Genomic DNA, 18,747 nt, shown 5'->3' on the forward strand with positions numbered 1-18,747 from the left:
TTTCCGCCAGACATATCCGCCAGACATATATATTTTTAAACTTTGCAGAAAGTTTCATCTTTCCCTTCTGATTACCTTTCAGGGTGTTTTTACAGGGCTTCCCCATTGTCACGGTGACATATTATGTCACAATTATGACTGCATATTGTTCAGCAATAATCCATGTTTCATTTGGTACCACAATATTGCTAATACATGATACAGCGTTGTAGTGCCGATCCTTCTAATAAAAGCGTTACGTGGAGGAGTTGAAACTGTTCAGCGCCTCCTTAAGATTTTTCCGAATCCTGTTGTCAAAACGGCCATTACATCTATACAGCTTAAAAGATGGCGCATTGACAGTTCTTGTTCCCTTTTCGATTTAAACCCGATTCGCTCTTCAATACACGATTACAAACCTTCCACATCTTCCGCCACTGTATTTGTCACGCTAGAACTAACAAGTAATATTTTGCTCGAAAATGTGTCACATGTCAATCATTGTGACTGTGCCGCACCAATCAGAAGCCCCCGTTCGTGGACGAAGGGGTTTTTCAAAAATACGGGGTCTTCTTGCAAGCTTTTCCTCAGTCTCTCTTTTAGAACAGGAACGCTTGCTACGCCGGCTACAAAAATATGAAATAAAAAATAGGGGTCACCGTACTCGTCCAGGACTGAGAAAATAACCATTCCTTGAAGGATTAAGCTTGGCGCCAATGAAAATCCGCCATTTTATCAATGTGCCCGCGCTACTGCGCACGTTAGAGGAATCTTAAAGTAAACTTTATACTTCTTACGGTCAGCAACCATATCTCACAAAAGCCAAACTACAAAAAACTCGGAAGAACCTCATCTGATGCGACGGAATATTAGTCAGAGTATCATTTTCACAATCCAAAGATTCAGCCTGAATTTGTCCCTTGTTAAGTCCACAGGGAGAGCTCATGAAATTAAAAAATGTCAGGCCTTCCTCATTCTTCGCAATAAGGAAACACGTGCACAATGGTGGAATGCCGTAAGAACACCAAAGCGGTGCGCAGATCAGAAGCGAAAACCTGCCGGTTGCAGATTCCATCATGAAGACCCTAAAGTGAAGTAGGCCATTGCCGCGTACTCTATCCTGCAGAATTCAGTAAAAGAATGTCAACTTCTGACTTTTTCCGAGTTGAATATCTTGGCTATTTGGACCATACTACAGTATTGTTTGGGCGCAGGGAACTGGCAGCTTTTTGGAATGAGGGGGTGAGAGGAAAAGAATAATGGGCATTGAAGAAATAGTATTTTGTACTTGTTAACGAGAGCGTGATACATTCCATGTGTATTTGTGTGTGTGGGTGTACCAGGGGTTGTTCTTGATTAAGGTCGTAGAAGGATCTTGTATTTCGGAGTTGTAGCAATTGTCTTGTTGTTCGACCGTCCTATAAAAAGTAGGGACTTTAAGATAGTGGACAACGGTAGGCTGGGACGGTTGGATGCGTATACCGGAGATTCGGCCAACACGACCGAAGGACGGTGGAATAAACATGTCTTTTGAAGAGGCGAAAAATTCTCTTGTAATTTCTTTTGCAGAAGGTTCAATTAGCGAGGAGGAATTTCTTATTTTATACCATGAATACGAATCAGTGAATCCTCTTTATCCTTACTGGGAATTTGAACCATTTTGTTTAGATTCCGTGGATTCTAGCGGGTGTAAATCCGCTAAGGGTGATTGGTTCATAAACAAAAAATGCGGCTACAATTACCTCTTTTACCTTTCTTTTCTGCTTTTCTCCTGTGTCATGGTGGATTATGGATAACGCTACATTGAGAACAAGCAAATTTTGGTTTGAGCCGCGATGTGGCCGAGTGATGTCTTTGAATGAACTCAGAATTTTCGCTAGATTTTTTCATTTCAGCGATGGATAAATCAAGACAAACACAACCAAATGCACATTTAACCCATTGGGTGATCAGTTTTCAATGCATAATAAAGGGAAGACTAAAATAGTGCGAATAAGTATGGATGAATTTCTACCGTTTTCACCGTAGATTCCACGACGAGAAACCCGGCGAAAACATACCGTCCTAGAAAAACGACGGTCAAATGTCACAAGGATTTTGCGTGACATGACACTCATTTAAGGACGTTCGCGCCAAAATCTTCCTACGGTGAGATTTTCTTCATTTCTCGCCTAGTGTTAGGTAATAAAGTACTTACTCCAAAAATGAAAAAAAAAATGGGGGTCACCGACTTTGTTTCGGAGAAAATGGCAGTGGAAAAATGCCTTAATTTCGAGAAATCGGTCAAAATAGCGAGATGTAGGCTCATCTGCTCATCCATCGAAAATCATAAAAATAAACTGTTGGAGTGAAGGTTTCCGTGCATAGGTTTTTAGGAGTGAGATTTTTAGATAATTGTATGCCGCTAGGGATGTGGTAAACAGTAGAGTTCATCCTCGACGAGCGTTTTCCTAAGCTCTATCCGTTGCAACCACTACCGGAATTCGATGGCAGGAGGAAAGAAAATGTTAAAAAAAGATAACTTCTCACGGTGAGAATTTTTTCATTTCATCATATTTTGTAGATGGTAAGTAAAGTAAGTGATTCATGATTAAAAAAATAGGGGTCACCGATGATCTGAACGAGTAAAATCGATGTGATTTTGCAAAGCCCTTGGAAAAGTTCGTTTGTCACGCTTTTGCGTGACCTGTCGGGCATGGACTGGAACCCAAGAGAGGATCGATCGTTGAAGAGATGAGAGGTTTTTACCGAAAAAAAAACCTTTTTCGAGCATAGCAACGACGTTTTAAGCAGGGGTCATCTTCATTTGGTTGGTGTTTTGTATAATATCACCCCATTGCCGTCAAGCTCATTCTCTGGAGTGTGTTTTTTGTGAAATTCAATCGCTGATAGTTTCTACGCAGGTCCGCATTATTCAAGCGGACGAGGACGAAAATACTCCTCAATTTTCACGAAAGTAAAGGAAAAGAACTTTAAAAACATGCATTCACTTTGAACTTAAGTTCGTAGGGTAATAAAAACATTAATAAGAAATAGCCCCATTAAAGTTATGCAACGGTTCGTCCACGACTTTTCCAAACTTTCAGCCACTAGTCTACTCGATCAGCTACCTTTTCCAGAGCTTTTCCATCCTCCCGCTCACTTCTCTTTGAAGTTTCATGATGATTCGGAAATAAATGTGCCATTCTTTTGCCGGCCTGTAATTTTTTCCTCGGCGTTTTTTTCGCCATGTTATTTTAACTGACGCTTGAAAAATTTGTATGAAAGTCAAGTAGACTAGTGCACGACTGATAAAACCTCGCGAATATCAGTCGTGCAGTAGTCTACTTGACTTTCATAAATATTTTATATCAATTTTGACTGATCACGATCTTCTCTGATCCAACGCTGTGCAAGACTTACCATCCACGGTTTTTGCAAAGGTTTCACCAATGCTCAAAGTAATGCGTGACATATTACAGTCGCGTTACATGCGCAGTAACGTTGCGCACAAACAATTAGCGCGAACGTCCTTAACCGTCCCAGTCTACCGTCGTGTACTATCTTAAAGTCCCTAGTAGCAAAAATATACATATCAGCCCTAGTACCTCATTACACAGTTAACTTAAACGTTTGCCAATTTGAGGAAACTCGGAGGCAAAAAATTGGAATTCGAGACGAATTAATTAAACTGTCTCCAAGAATTGAAGGCAAATTTGTCGAAGTCACCTTGGATAAATTTTAGGAAATCACTTTACTCGATCAAGCACATGAAGAGGAAACCGAAACAATAATATTATTATTATATATTACTGACGACATAAGAAGCGACAAGCACAATTATAGCGCAAATTATGTGTTTAAATTTATTGATGCACTTTTGTTTTGACATGAAGTTAGGCAAACTTTTAAGACAAGTGTGCTTAACAATGGGTTAAACACAAAAACTTTCTCCTTGCAGCTGGTGAGGAAGTCATCAACAACTGAAATATTAATTTAAACACAGCTTCTAATTTGTCTGTTAAGGTGAAACAGCACAATATTTTAGTCAGTTCCTCACTTCACAATTCACTTTAGCATTTTTTTCGAAGCGACTTCAATTCTCAGGTCTTTTTCAGAAAAAATAGTTTTCTCCTCTATGTGCGAGCTAGTTGTCTTGGTAATCTACTGATGACATGACATTTGAAATGTTAAAGCTTAAATGTCGGACCCGTCTTTTTTAATAAACTCTAGAATATACTTTCATTACCTCCTTACATATTACTTGAAAGCGGGCAACAGTTAGTTCTTTTGTAAAATGCCGATGATCAGTAATATGACCTTCAGCAGGCGTTATTATTCTATGCTGGACAGGTGACCAAATTTGTGAATTAACCTTACTTTCAACTTCTTCCTCTCGGGTTCTATCTTCTATAGCAAATTTTCATTCAGCGCAATTACGCAAGTTTAAGAAACAGCTAGTAAACTCGAATACGTTTTCTTGGAAGAAAATATATATCGGCTTTTATTTACAGAGGTCCGTAACTTAACTTACACTACTAATTTTTTCCACTTAAACGGTTCGCGTGAGGGCGAAGCACAGTGACGTTACTGAATTTAGTGGAAAAAATTAAAAGGTGTCGTAACTTCCACTTTGGAGTGTAAGACAAGGTTGATGACAAATTGCCCAAGACGAAAACTGAAAGAGGTGTGTCCAAGGTTAGTAATTTAGCGTCTTAAAAGCAAGCATTGTACTGCATTGTTAACAGTTGAAATTAATAAGTTTTCCAGCAACCGGTTTCCTCTTATCATATTGGCTGGTTTTTGTTAAAAACGGGAACAAAAGCCTGGTATATTACTTCATTTACCTTCTTGTTTTTGAACAAAGGGTAAGCAAAATTTAAACTAACTTGAAATGACAATAAAACTAAGAAAAACAGGATGACTATATTCGTGCAAAGCTGTAACAGTTTGTCTATTTTCCCAAGTCGCTGTCATCTCCTTCGCTTTTCTTCTCTTTAATCTCCTTTTGTTCTTTATTTTCGTACTCTAAGGCATTATTTATTGACATTTCAAATTTCAAACTTTAAGAAATGTTAAAATTTTCTCATTCGCTTTTCGTACCTTAATTTGGGCTTTCTTCTTGTATTCTAAAACCTTATTGTCGTTGCTCGGATTTTTAAGCAAGTATTTTAGTCTCTTATTGTTTCAAAATTCTTATTATTGTAAATGGGTTGAACCCAGGAGTCATATCATTAAGTAAAGTACGATCGTCCGGGTGAGCGTAGTCCTGAGAAGGACTGTTTGAGATGACATTGTCAATGTCATCTCAAACAGTCCTTCTCAGCCCTACACTCACCCGGCCGATCGTACTTTACTTAATGAAAATTCTTATTGTCTAAAAAATGTTGTCGGTCAAATCAGTTCTCAGGTTGAATCCCTTTTTACCTTATAGGTTAAAGTCGTGATCTTCATTTTACCTAGGTTGAATATGCACTCTACCTAGTTAGGATTGAAAACACCTATACCTTCCCTCAAGCTCTGCCTTACGCATCTCAACACATCTTCTTAATGTTTCATATCAGCTTATCGGCTTCTGCATTCATACACTGATCCATTTAGTATCAACATTACAACAAAGTTAGGGAACAAAGAACTGTACTGTGCACTTAACCGGTGATCGAGCTCAGACCTTCCAGATCTATAGTCCTGTGTCTTCACCACTACATTACGACGACGAACATGCGCGACCAAACACAGTTCTTTTCATAAATTACTTTTGTATAGTAACCTAACCCTAATTTTTCTCTAGGCTTAATTTAGGCTTCAAAAAAGTTTCTTCAATCCATCTGAGGGCGTATTCAACGTAGGTAAAATGAGGATCACCAATTTAAGCTAGGTTAAAACGGATTCAACCTGAGAACGGATTTTACCGGCAACAATTATGCGGAATTTTATGATCTTGAACTTGGATTTGAACATTCAAAAGACTCGACAAATAAAACGTGTATTCTATATATATGAAATTGTTGGCACATATCGTTTGAAGAAAAGAGCCAAGTTTCTGGAAACCTATACATAGTCAAAACATTTCGATTTCCGCTATTTGACAAACGTGTAACAGGTATAGACTATTTTCTGTCTTTCAGTTAACGGGACGTAGACTGAATAGCATTGAAATATTTTGGGTAGATTATAAAGAACCTACAAGGAACAAGGTAAGCAAAAGTAAATGATTTTGTGTGCGCTTTTAGACATTTAGCAGACGAACTCGGGAAACAACCCAAAAAATGTGTGCATAGGGTTTAAACATAGGCTGTTTCCCCTTCATTGTCTTCTCAAAGATAGCGTCCACTTGTGGATCAATATTCAGACTCATCAATTCGGGCTTTTGTGCTCGATGTCAATGCGCCACTTAGCTTTGATTGGTTCTATTCCGTGTCACTTCATTTTCAGCTGCTTTATCAAACGATCATGAAAAAATACATTTTAGCACGGAATGTTACTAATACGAAGTGCATTCGTTCATTACTTTAACCCTTTCACTCCCAAGGGTGACACCTATAGATTTTACTCTGTAACGCCAGACGATTTTACTCGTTAATGGGGAACTCCACAGGAGTGAAAGGGTTAAAGCGAGATTGCCACGGTGTATACGAATAATCAAGATGTTTTCGTGCAATTTGGGACAGAAAAAACTTGTAAACCAACTAAACTGCACGAGCTCAGAGGTCTTCAATTTATCAATTTATTTTTTTCAAATTGTACGAAAAAAAATGTGGCTACTTATTAATAATATACAGGAAGAAAATTAAAAGAAAAGTTATGATTATTGTGCAGGGGACTCACATTTGATTGATATCTGTGTTTATTGGCCAATCAGAATACTGGGTTTGTTACCTTCGATTTTTTTATCGAATTACCTCTTTCCTCTTTTTTTGTATTACGTTACCTAAAAACCGCATTTCTCTTCGCCAATCACAGACTATCGTGATGTTCTAATCTTCGTTTTCTTTCTTCACGTAGATGGCCAATGATTCTCATCACCAAGACAGAACAATTTCGAAGCCCTTCTCTTCATCCCAGTGCATTGTCTGGGTGACAGTACTTAACATCGAAGCTGTTGCTATGGTGACCATGAATGCCCTTACAATCATTATTTACCTGAAAGAGCGAATCCTTCGAAAGCGTAGCATGTACCTGGTGATCAGCCTGGCGGTTGCAGACATGTTTGTTGCATGCAACGTGATCTTTGACAGTTTGTCATTTGGTAACTATTGTAACTTGTGGAAGGTTACTAACCCTTTCAGGAGCTTAATTATTTTAAGTTTGAGGTATTTCTTTCCTCTAGCCTCTCTAACAAACCTTGCTGCTATTTCTTTGGAGCGGATGCACGCAACTTTTCGTCCATTCAAGCATCGCCTAATCAAAAAAAAGATATTTGGAGCAGCTGTTGCGGGTGTTTGGTTTACAGCTGCCTTGTCTACAGCTATTGTTTTTTCACCCCGTTTCCTGGGCCGCTCAGATATCACTACTTTCTTTCACATGCGAGCATCATATTTGTTATTGCTATTTTGTTGCCTTTTTATCATCGTTGTTTCTTACACGTTCATCGCTACTAAAGTTTACTGTGGAACGCATACTCAGCATCATGGTGCAATCAGAAGAGAAAGAAAACTGACCAAGACATTGTTCATTGTAACAATTGTATCGTTAATACTAGTGATGCCATTGTCTGGTTTGTTTTTTGTGTTACTTTTGGTGAGAGATTTAAAACAGTAGTGTTTCACTCAAGGCTCCATGATTCCTTAGACATCTTTTTGTACGCAAACTCTCTTATAAATCCATTGTTATATGCATTTAAAATGCCAGAGTTCAAAAGAGCTCTGTTTTTTTTATTGCGTTGTAGATCTCGCTCGGAGCCAGTTCAGGTTTTTCCTCTTAATGACATTTAAAGTTGTGAGAATTCACTCAGTTAACTGGTGAATATGTGTTTACTATAAAGTATATAAAAACTGAGAGTTTTAAAATAAAATTTGTCCGACTACTCTCTTTGTTTTTAACTGGAAACACTTTATTCAAGTTAATGTAAAGGAAGATCTGTGGAAATGCATGCATGCTAAGATTGATCAATTCAAATATATAGGTTTGTAAGGAATTGTTTTCTCTTTTTTAGTTTATCTTTTTTGGCTCGCTAGTCACGTTTGCGATAAAATACTTACTTTTTCTAAGCCTACACTGAATTTCGAGATAAATAAAGCTGATGTACGTATGTATTTGTGTCACATTGTCACATGGTTTGGAGAGCTGCATGACGCGAACAAAAACATGCGCGCGAGAAATGGACCCGCAAAGCTGAGAGCGCGTTCGACATCATCAAACTTTAGACCCCTGGTAAGACTTAGAGAAACAAATAGCCATGAGCTCAAGTGGCTGAAAGCTTAGAGTGTGAGATTGAATACGCACTCAGATGGATTAAAGAAACTCTTTTGGAGGCTACCTTAATTAATTGAAAAACGTCGGCCCAATTTTTTTCAATATCAGTCTATATCAAAATGTCATTTACAAAGCTTGAAAATCATTCTCAGTAGTTATGTGGCCGTGATTTTGCAAATGAAAGACTCTTGCTCTGCCAATTTGACGTTTAGAGCTCATAATTAACAAAATTAAACAAAATTGCCTAAAATAGAGTGACCTAGCCCCTTTTAGCAACGATGACTGCTATGGCAACGACAACGTCACAAAGAATGAATAGTATTGGTTAAAAAAAGAAAAAATAATCATGCAGCACTTGCAGCACGGATTTCAGTGCATGTCTCTGCCGTACTCCACAAACAACAACACCGAAAGCAAGTTTCAAGTTTTATTTATTTACAGCAAACAGTTCAACTTATTACTAGGCTGGCTTGCAAATAGTGAAAAGCTTATCACGGCAAGCCAGACTGTACACAGAATTATTTAGACTTTTTTTTTTTAAAGGAATAAATGATTGTTACGTACAACAACATGTAAACATTACACTTCGTGCTTTCAAATAGTCAGTAGAAGGATTTAGGAGAAAAGGAGAAGAAAGCAGTCTCGGTAAAAGAACTTACAATATGTAAAGAGGAAAACTACACACTAAACTTAACTTCAGTTAGAAATTTAATTTTTCATCTTGTTAATTAAGGTATCTATCTCGGTATAGGAGTTTTCAGTTTCTAGAATTTCAATTAGTTTTGTTCTAATAGTTTTAGGAGCGGCCAAAAGCTCAACATACCTCTTTTTAAAACAGCCTCAGGACAAAGAACATTTTATTACAGAACTATTGCACTTTGCAACAATTTAAACCCTTTTTTAAAATCAAGCCGTTCGGTTCAAGTTTTTAAACGTATCTTAAAGAATAAGCTTTTAGACAATTTTGTAAATTCTTCTTGAACCTCATTTATTTTTAGTATTTTTATTGATTGCACATTTTAGACAATGTTGTGAATGTTTCTGAAATTTGATTAGTTGTAATTGTATAGTTCTTAGTAACTTTAGTAATTTAAATAATTGTTCCTGAAAAGCCCCATTGGGGAGGTAACAATAAAGTATGTATATATGTTGTACATTATGGGCGAACTGAACTATCTTGCAACTAGATGCATGGGTAAGGACCGAATAGTTTTTAAGTAAAGATAGAAACTTGAAAGAATTGGCCATTGGTACTTGTTCGCCTTGTTGTCTAAACCAGAAGATTGCTGCTTTTCCCTCGCGTGTGGAGGTGCTGGCCTTTTTATTGACGAAATGCTTGATTACATAATCCTATAAGCAACTTCGAATGAATCTTTCCAAGCACTATGGTCGAAATGCGCTTCCCTAAAAAGAAAAATGTGATTTGTGGAATCGTATATCGACAACACAATTCACCAGCTAGAGAATTTTAAATATATCGAGGAGGCAGTAGAGACATATTCTGCGGCAGTTAAGAATTTATGTCTGCTAGGCGATTTTAATTTATGTCTGCAAAGAATAGAAACTTGTCATTATAGTCATAAATTCCTATTGGCTTTACAAAGTAAACACGTGTTTACAGAACTTCAGCCAGTCTTACTGACAATATTTTGTTAATAATCCCGGGATCAGAATTTTGTAAGTGGGAACCTTATTACAGATGTTAGCGACCACTTTTCGCAGTTTTGTATCCTGGCATCGACAATAGATAGAATCAAACAAAGGCGGCAAATCAAGAAGCGTGATTTCTCGCATTTTTGTTCTGACACCTTTAATGATGAGTTTGCCACAATTGATTGGAATTTAATCATAGAGAGACCAGGTACAACCATAGATGAGATCTTCATATCGTTCTATAAAACATTTAATAAAATTGTAAATAAACATGCTCCAATTATAACTTTCTGAAAGCGCAAGATCAAACAATTTTCCAAGCCATAGATAACCAAGGGATTACGAATTTCAATCCAAACAAAAATAGATTATATCGATCCGGTGATTTTGAGAAATAAAAATATTACAAAAACAAAAATTCTACTCTGATTCCCTTAAGTAAGAAGAGTTATTATCATAAACTTCTCAAGAACAACTTGAATGATATGCGGAAAACGGGGCAAGCTATAAATGTACTACTAAATGGTCGGAAGATAAGTCTTAAGCTAATCAATAAACTTAAGATCCAGAAATCAATAATAGCATCGTCAATGACCCATCGCGTATACCCAACATTGTAAATAAGTATTTAATAATAATAAATAATAAGAAAATCTTTATTACCGTGTCAATGTATTTAGCTCATAGAGCTAATTGGGAACACCTACTATTATAAAATAAATAGAAACTATGTACAGTATCATAATATGTAACAATATAGCTGATAAACTATGCATTAAAATTTAAAATTTAAAAAATATTTAGAAACGTTAAAAATATTTAGATAACACAAAAAATTCTTGTACAATACAGATAATTATAAAAAAATCATGTGCTGCAAAGATTGCAGCAGTTGCCACTGTCTTCCACTAGGCTGGCCAGGTCAACTCTACAGATATTAGTTTTAAAAATGCTAAGGCTTGGTAGTTCACGCATACTATTTTCTAATTTGGACCAGATATATGGTCCTTGATACCTAAGTGTGTGTTTACTATAGCGTATAGTATTAAATCGTGGTATTTCAAAGTCACTATTCCTAAGGTTATAACGAGTACCCTTTCGAGTAAATATCTCAGATTTCAGCTAGGTACTAGATCGTTCTTTACTTTATACATTAGTATTGCTATGACCTGTAAGCGTCTATTCTGAAGTGTAGGTAATTTAGCGCGCTTAAGAAGTTCCTCATATGTCTCTGTTAGTGTTTTGAAGACTGCAGCAGGGCTCGCTCTTGGATGCGTTCGATTTTCCGCCCATCTGAAGATTTGAAAAAGTTCCAGACTAAATGACAATATGTTAAATGTGGCATTATAGCTGTTTTATACAGTATGAGCTTAGCTTTGCATGGTATTAGGTTGCGCAAGCGCATGAGGACTCCTACTTTCTGACTGGCTTAGTGCATATTTCGCTGTGTTGTGTAAAGTTAAGGCTATCGTCTATATTTACTACTAGTAGCTTGATTTGTTCAGTTTTCATGATCTCGTCATTGGCGATGGTGAGAACGCTGCCCTTCTTATCTGCATCTATGTTTCTTGGGTTAATCTTAAGAGACTGAAACTTATCTGGATTTGCCAAGAGAAAGTTGTTCCTATACCATAACAATGCTTGTTGGCCCTGAGTCACTAGAGTAGATTCAACTTTTTCATAGGTTTTTCCTGTCACATATAATTGGTGGTCATTGTAGGTGCGATAATACCTTTGTGTGTCTGTTCTTTGTAGTTCATCAGCACTTTCGTGTTTCCTGCTCATTGTTAATTAGCTCTTTCGTTCGCTTAGCCTTTGTGATAGGTTTTGTTCATTAGTTTTCCTTCGTATTCTTAAATTCTTTACACTTGCTAGTTTTAATTTGCATAATACCATATATATGGGTATCTTGTTACTCAGTTTCGTTCCAAGTTTGTTCTAGCTAGGTTTTTATCGTAATTTTTGTTCGCTTGTTAAGTCCGTCGTCACATTCGTCCTTTACCGCACTCGTTATTCAAATACGTTTCCAAATACATCTCTAAAGTGCAAACGAGTTCAGTTATTTGCGTTTGCGACGAAAGTCATCAGCACAGAGCGTAAAGTTTGAGTCAGGGATATGATATGCCATATCATTTTGGAACATGTTCCAGAGGAGTGGGCCAAATGACGATCTCTGAGGACAAACACGCTCCATAATTCTCCATTCACTCATGTGGCCGTTTATTTTTACTCTGTTTAGCCTGCTATCAAAAAATGATCTAATCAGTTAATGTGAGCTGCTATTAAAACCGTAGGCATCCAACTTTTTTAGAATGAGTGAATGGCTTAGCGAGTCAAACGCCTTACTCATATCAGTAGACAGTATTGTTACCAGCTCTTTTCTGTCCACTGCAAGCCTCCAGTCTTCAATCAACATCAGCAGGGTTGTCTCACAGCTGTGTTGTTTTCTGTAAGCTGCCATCCTGTGGTACAGAGCAGGGTCATAATGTCTGGTCACTTGTTTGCTGAGTAAGTGTTCAAAAATCTTGTCCACACATATAAGTGAAGTGATTGGGTGATAGTTCAATTTGTCTTGTCTGTCTCCCTTTTCAAATACAGGGGTCCATTCGCCTTTCTTCCATTCAGATGGCCACTCGCCTAAGTCAATACAGTTATTGTAAAGTCTAGTCAGGGATGGTGCAATTCCTTAAGCCACTCTCTTAAAGAGTTTTGGTGGTGCTGTCACATCCCACCCATACGACTTTCTTACATTGAGATTTTTAAGAGCACACTGCACACCCTCTTTGTTAAACTCGTTGAAATCCAATTTATTCCCCTTGTAACCGCCTTCAATAGCCTTGACACTACTGCGGTTCCTATGATCATTCTCGGTTAGGCTTGTGATATGGTTGCCTCCTATATTCGCTGCCACCGTATTAAAATGGCCTGCTAGGAGTTCAGCCACCACAGTTTGTTCTTTCTCGACCCCGCCATCTTCAAATTTGCAACATATAGCATTGGTGTCTTTTGCTTTTGTACTGATGAATGGCCTGAGTGTGTTAAAAAACTCGCTAGGCTTAGATTTCAGCTCTTCCGATTTTCTATACCAGTAAGCCTTTATTGCCTTTCTACGTTAACGTGTTGCAATATTCAGTGTTGCAGTTCAGTGTTTCCGTGTTGCAGTTTTCAAGAGAGCGATCCTTTGCAAAATGAACTGCAAGTTTTATCTTATCTCTAATGGCTTGCTTGCTTCCTCCAAGTCCCGATTAAGCTGTTCGAAATCAGTACTTTTTGTCTGCCGGAAAGTAGTAGTGCGAGTCTTGTGTTTGTGGACTTTTTCCATTATTTCTCCAAACACCATATGGTGGTCACTCATTTCTGGCTGATAAACCCCACACTTCTGGAACAGATCAGGATTTTTGGTTAAAATAACATCCAAAAGTGACTCCGAGTGAGCTGTAACTCGAGTGGGTTCAGTTATCATGCACTGTAGATTATTGACTTCTTCCAAGTCCTTTAGAAGTTTCCCCTAAGCACGATCCAATCTCAATCTGTCCAGATTAAGGTCACCTAAAATGATGACAGACTGCTTTGGAAGCACGCCCACTGACAGATGTGGTTAAGCTCCTCCTCAACACTTTTAAGATCCTGGAGGCTGGACTCGTTTTCCTTCCTTTTCTGTTTTTGGGGCTTGTAGATTGACAGAACTAACAGATCATTGCTTGCTATCTTCACCTCGACAGTAATTGCCTCGAGGGTCTTGTAGGTCTTTGGCAGGGCCCGCTTCTTAGAAGGCAGAGCTGAAGAGAAGTATGCTAACAGTCCGCCTCCACCCTTTTTCCTGTCTTTTCTATAAATGTGGTATCCTGGGAGGTTAAATTGACTGTTGGGATAGGAACTATCCACTTTTGTTTCAGATATTACTATAATATGTGCTCATAAGGAATTGTTCAATATTTTTAGTTCTTCAAATTTATTTTGTACACTATTGATGTTTAGATGAACAATAAGGGCTCCGCTTGAATTCCTTTTCCTTTCCTCAACGATTAGTCTCCCAGGAGATTCCCCTATGCAGGGTTTCATTGCGTCCAATGCATTTGCATAAACAGCTTCGCCAGCATTGTTATTTGCATAATCATCTTCCTCCACACTGTTTCTCACGTGTTGGTAATAATTTAGCAACTAAAATGCCACAAGCTAAGCATTCTTCTATGGACTATCTCAGATCACCAGATACTGTTACTTCGCATGACGTGAAACTTGAAATTTTATCCATTCCGAATAATGAATCACGTGGCCTGTACTCTTTTGATATAATATCTCCTGTCCTTGCAAATTTTCTTAACAAGTCTGTCAGTCTAGGTGCATACCCTTCTAAACTGAAAATGTCCAAAATTATACCAATCTACAAAGCTGATGACGAAACTGATGCTTGCAATTATAGACCGATTTCATTATTGTCAAACTTCAATAGAATTTTTGAGAAAATTATGTACAACAGAATGAAGGTTTTCATATAAAAACAGCAGCTATTATGTTAATCCCAATACGGTTTTCGTCAAGCACACTCACCTGAACATGCTATACTTGACATGGTACTGACAAGCCATCCGTACCAATATGTACAAAAGGCTCTTTTCCTGTGGGGTGTTCAAGGCTTAAGAAAGCTTTCGATACCGTCGACCATAAAATATTACTTGATAAACTTTATTATTACGGCTTTCGAGGAATCGTTAATCAGTGGTTTTCCTCTTATTTGACAAATCGTACTCAAACAACTAAGATTAACTCTTACATTTCGGATAAAGACGTAGTTAATTGTGGTGTACCCCAAGGGTCCGTTTTAGGGCCACTCCTCCCTTTGTTTTGTGTTCAAGGTATTCAACACTGCTCCAGAAAGCTTAAAATTTTCCTTTTTGCGCATGATACTAATGTCCTTTATTCTCACGAAAATCTCAAGACATTGGAATTAATTGTCAATGCTGAATTGAACAACTTATTTAATAGGCTAACCTCCAATAAACTTACCCGCAAGGGCTACGGGTCACAGACCCTAGCGAATTGTTCGTGAAAACAATTCCGATATCGCGAAGAACCCTGTTCAGGTAAGAGTCACGAGTTTTATTTGCTTCCGTAAAGGACATCTGTGTCAGTCACCAATCCCGTTGCTTGCTATAGCTAATAACCAATGTTAAAAAATTGTGTCTGTCCCCTGCTTGATTTGATATTTTCGCTATATTTGTTATTTTCGTTATTTTTGCTAGATTTGTGAGGGCCCCCTTCCCCTCTCGGTCTTAAACAATTGCTATTTTTGTGTCTCGCGCTTGCTTTATTTGATATCGTCTCTAGATTTATTTTCGTTAATTTCATTACATTTGTGGGGCCCCCTTCCCTTGTCTGCTTTGAAGAATTCTTATTCTTGCTGCTACTATCACTCGCTTTATTCGTTATTTTTGCTATATTTGTGGCGCCCCCTTTCCTTCTCTGCCTTGAAGAATTGTTATTCTTGCTGCTGTCGTTTGCTTCATTAGTTATTTTTGTACATACTTAGCAAATGTTTTGTTATATAGGTTATTCTTGCGATTGCGTGCATCTCTCTTACGGTCAGCTACCATATCTCACAAACGCCAAACTACAAAAAACTCGGAAGAACCTCATCTGATGCGACAGAATATAAGTCAGAGTATCATTTTCACAATCCAAAGATTCAGCCTGAATTTGTCCCTCGTTAAGTCCAATTATGAAGCAAACAAATGACGTCAGGCCTTCCTCGTTCTTTGCAATGAAGAAACACGTGCGCATTGGTGGAATGCCATAAGAACACCAAAGCGGTGCGCAAATCAGAAGCGAAGACCTGCTGGTTGCAGATTCCACCATGAAGACCCTAGAGGGAAGAAGGCCATTGCCACATACTCTATCCTTCAAAATTCAGTAAAAGAATGTCAACTTCTGGCTTTTTCCGAGTTGAATATCTTGGCTATTTCGACCATACGACAGTATTTTTGGGGCGCAGGGTACTGGCAGCTTTTTGGAATGAGGGGGTGAGAGGGAAAGAACAATGGGCATTGAAGAAATAGTATTTTGTACTTGTCAAGGAGAGCGTGATATATTCCATGTGTATATGTGTGTATGTGTGTGTGCACCAGGGGCTGTTCTTGATTAAGGTCGTAGAAGGACCTTGTATTTCGGAGTTGTAGCAATTTTCGTGTTGTTCGACCCTAGTACCCCAATATAAGCTAACTTAAACGTTTGCCAATTTGAGGAAACTCGGAGGCAAAAAAATGGAATTCGAGACGAATCAATTAAATTGCCTCCAAGAATTGAATGCACATTTGTCGAGGTGAAAAATAAAAGAAAAATAGTAAAACTTCCAGCCTCTCAGGCAGTATTTTAAATATCTAAAAATATACTCTTTCTTATTTTGCATCTAAATTTAGTTATTTAATCAAAACAACCGCATTCTTTTGGCTCCTTGTCACCTTTTATGAAAAACACTTTTTTCGATCAAGCACCTGAAGAGGAAACCGAAACAATTGTATTATTATTTTAATTATTACGGGTCTGAAAAAATTTGTAAGGTTTTTAAAAACCAACTAAACTGCACGAGTCCAGAGGTCTTAAATTTATCAATGTTTATTTTTTTCAAACTGTACGAAAAAACAATTGTGGCTACTTATAAATAATATACAGGAAGAAAATTAAAAGAAAAGTTATGATTATTGTGCAGAGGACTCATATTTGATTGGCTATCTGGGATTATTGGCCAATCAGAATGCTTGGTTTGTTACATTCGATTTTTTTACCGAATTACCTCTTTCTTCTTTTTTGTATTGCGTTACCTAAAAACCGCATTTCTCTTAGCCAATCCCAAACTTTCCTAATGTTCTAATCGTCGTTTTCTTTCTTCACGTAGATGGTTAATGATTCTCATAACCAAAACAGAACAGATACTCCAAATTCGGAGCTCTTTTCTTCATCCGAGTGCATTGCCTGGCTGACAGCTCTTAACATCGAAGCTGTTGCTATAGTGACCATGAATGCCCTTACAATCATTATTTACCTGAAAGAGCGAATCCTTCGCAAGCGTAGCATGTACCTGGTGATCAGCCTGGCGGTTGCAGACATGTTTGTTACATACAACTCGATCGCTGAGAGTTTGGTATTGGGCAGCGATTGTAACTGTTCGAAGATTAACCTGTTCAGGAGCTTTGAGATCATCAGTTGGGGGTGTTTGGTTGACAGCTGCCCTGTCTACAGCTATCACTTTTTCACCATTTTTCCTGGGCCACTCAGATATCATTAATTTGTTTAAAGTGGGAGCATCATACTTCTCGTTGCAATTTTGTTGCCTTTTGATTATCGTTGTTTCTTACACGTCCATCGCTACTAAATTTTACTGTGGAACGCATCCTCAGCTTCATGGTGCAATCAGAAGGGAAAGAAAGCTAACCAAGACACTGTTCATTGTAACAATTGGATCGTTAATGCTAGTGATGCCATTTACAATTGTCTGGTTTATGTTTTTACTTTAGGTGAGAGATTTGGAACAATAATTTATTACTCAAGGCTCCATTACTCCTTATACATCTTTTTTTACGCAAACTCTCTGTTATGTGCATTAAAAATGCCACAGTTCAAAAGAGCTCTGTTTTTATTATTGCGTTTTAGATCTCGCTCGGAGCCAGCTTAGGTTTTTCCTCCATATGACTTGAAAGTCGGGAGTTTTCACTCAGTTAACTGATGAATATGTGTTTACCAAGTATAAAAAACTGAGCGTTTTAAATACTTTCGTCCGACTTCTCTCTTTGTTTTTAATTGGAAACAATTTATTCAAGTAACTGTTAATGTAAAGGAAGATCTATGGAAATGCATGCAAGCTAAGATTGATCCATTCAAATACATTAAAGTTTGTAAGGAATTGTTTGTTGGCTGGCTAGTCACGTTTGCGATAAAATACTAACTTTCTAAGCCTCAATGAATTTCGATATAAATAAAGTTGATGTACGTGTACATTTGTGTCACTGTATCACATGGTTTGGAGAGCTTCATGACGCGAACAAAAACATTCGCGCGAGAAATGGACCAGCATAGCTGAGAGCGCGTTCTACGTCATCAAACTTTAGACGCCTGGCAAGACTTAGAGAAACACATAGCCATGAGGGCAAATGGCTGGAAGCTAAGAGTTTGAGGTTGAATACGTACTTGAATGGATTAAAGAAACTCAGGTTAGGATTAGTTTTGGTTGTTATATGTTACGAAAAATAGCATTGCGTGACTAGCGTTACTTTCTTCGCGAGAGCTCGTATAGTTTGTTTATTTTTAGGTTTGTGCGTAAGCGTTTCTAAATCGGTGTGTTTTGTAATCTTTATATAATTGGATTGTTCACTGTTTTAGAAAGTTCTAGATTTCATTGTGAAAGTATATAAGCAAGCGAGTCTGAGCGATGTTTTTTAACTAGTTTTTCACAAGCAAGAGAGTTGGTGTTAGCCGTGTTTAGTCAAGAGTGACAAAAGCAGTGCTTATTCAAGTTGGCGGATGCCGTGTAAGTTTATCGAGTACGTGTTGTTCAGAGTTTTACTTCGTGGAAACTACGTTCACTTTGGAATAAATCTTCTTGTTGTTGTTCCGACAACCCTGCGTTCAGTTTAGTTTGCAAGCTACCTGTCCTCGAAAACATTCGAGCTCTTAACGTTATACATAGATACTAATTGACCAATCATAGAAGGTAAAAAAATGAAAAGA

General features: G+C 37.7%; 1 long non-coding RNA gene and 1 pseudogene across 1 annotated transcript; one reads left to right on the plus strand and one right to left on the minus strand.

The window, feature by feature from the left end:
• Positions 1-17,305, minus strand: part of LOC137988080 (uncharacterized) — a 37,366-nt pseudogene extending 20,061 nt beyond the window's left edge.
• On the plus strand, positions 4,333-7,993 carry LOC137988097 (uncharacterized). The gene is made up of 3 exons (XR_011120740.1): positions 4,333-4,656; positions 6,087-6,155; positions 6,964-7,993. It is a non-coding gene; the product is annotated as an uncharacterized lncRNA (long non-coding RNA).
• Positions 17,306-18,747: the final 1,442 nt, after the last annotated feature.

The sequence above is a fragment of the Montipora foliosa genome, unplaced genomic scaffold (assembly GCF_036669935.1).
Source record: "Montipora foliosa isolate CH-2021 unplaced genomic scaffold, ASM3666993v2 scaffold_406, whole genome shotgun sequence".
In the NCBI taxonomy this organism is placed as follows: Eukaryota; Metazoa; Cnidaria; class Anthozoa; order Scleractinia; family Acroporidae; genus Montipora; species Montipora foliosa.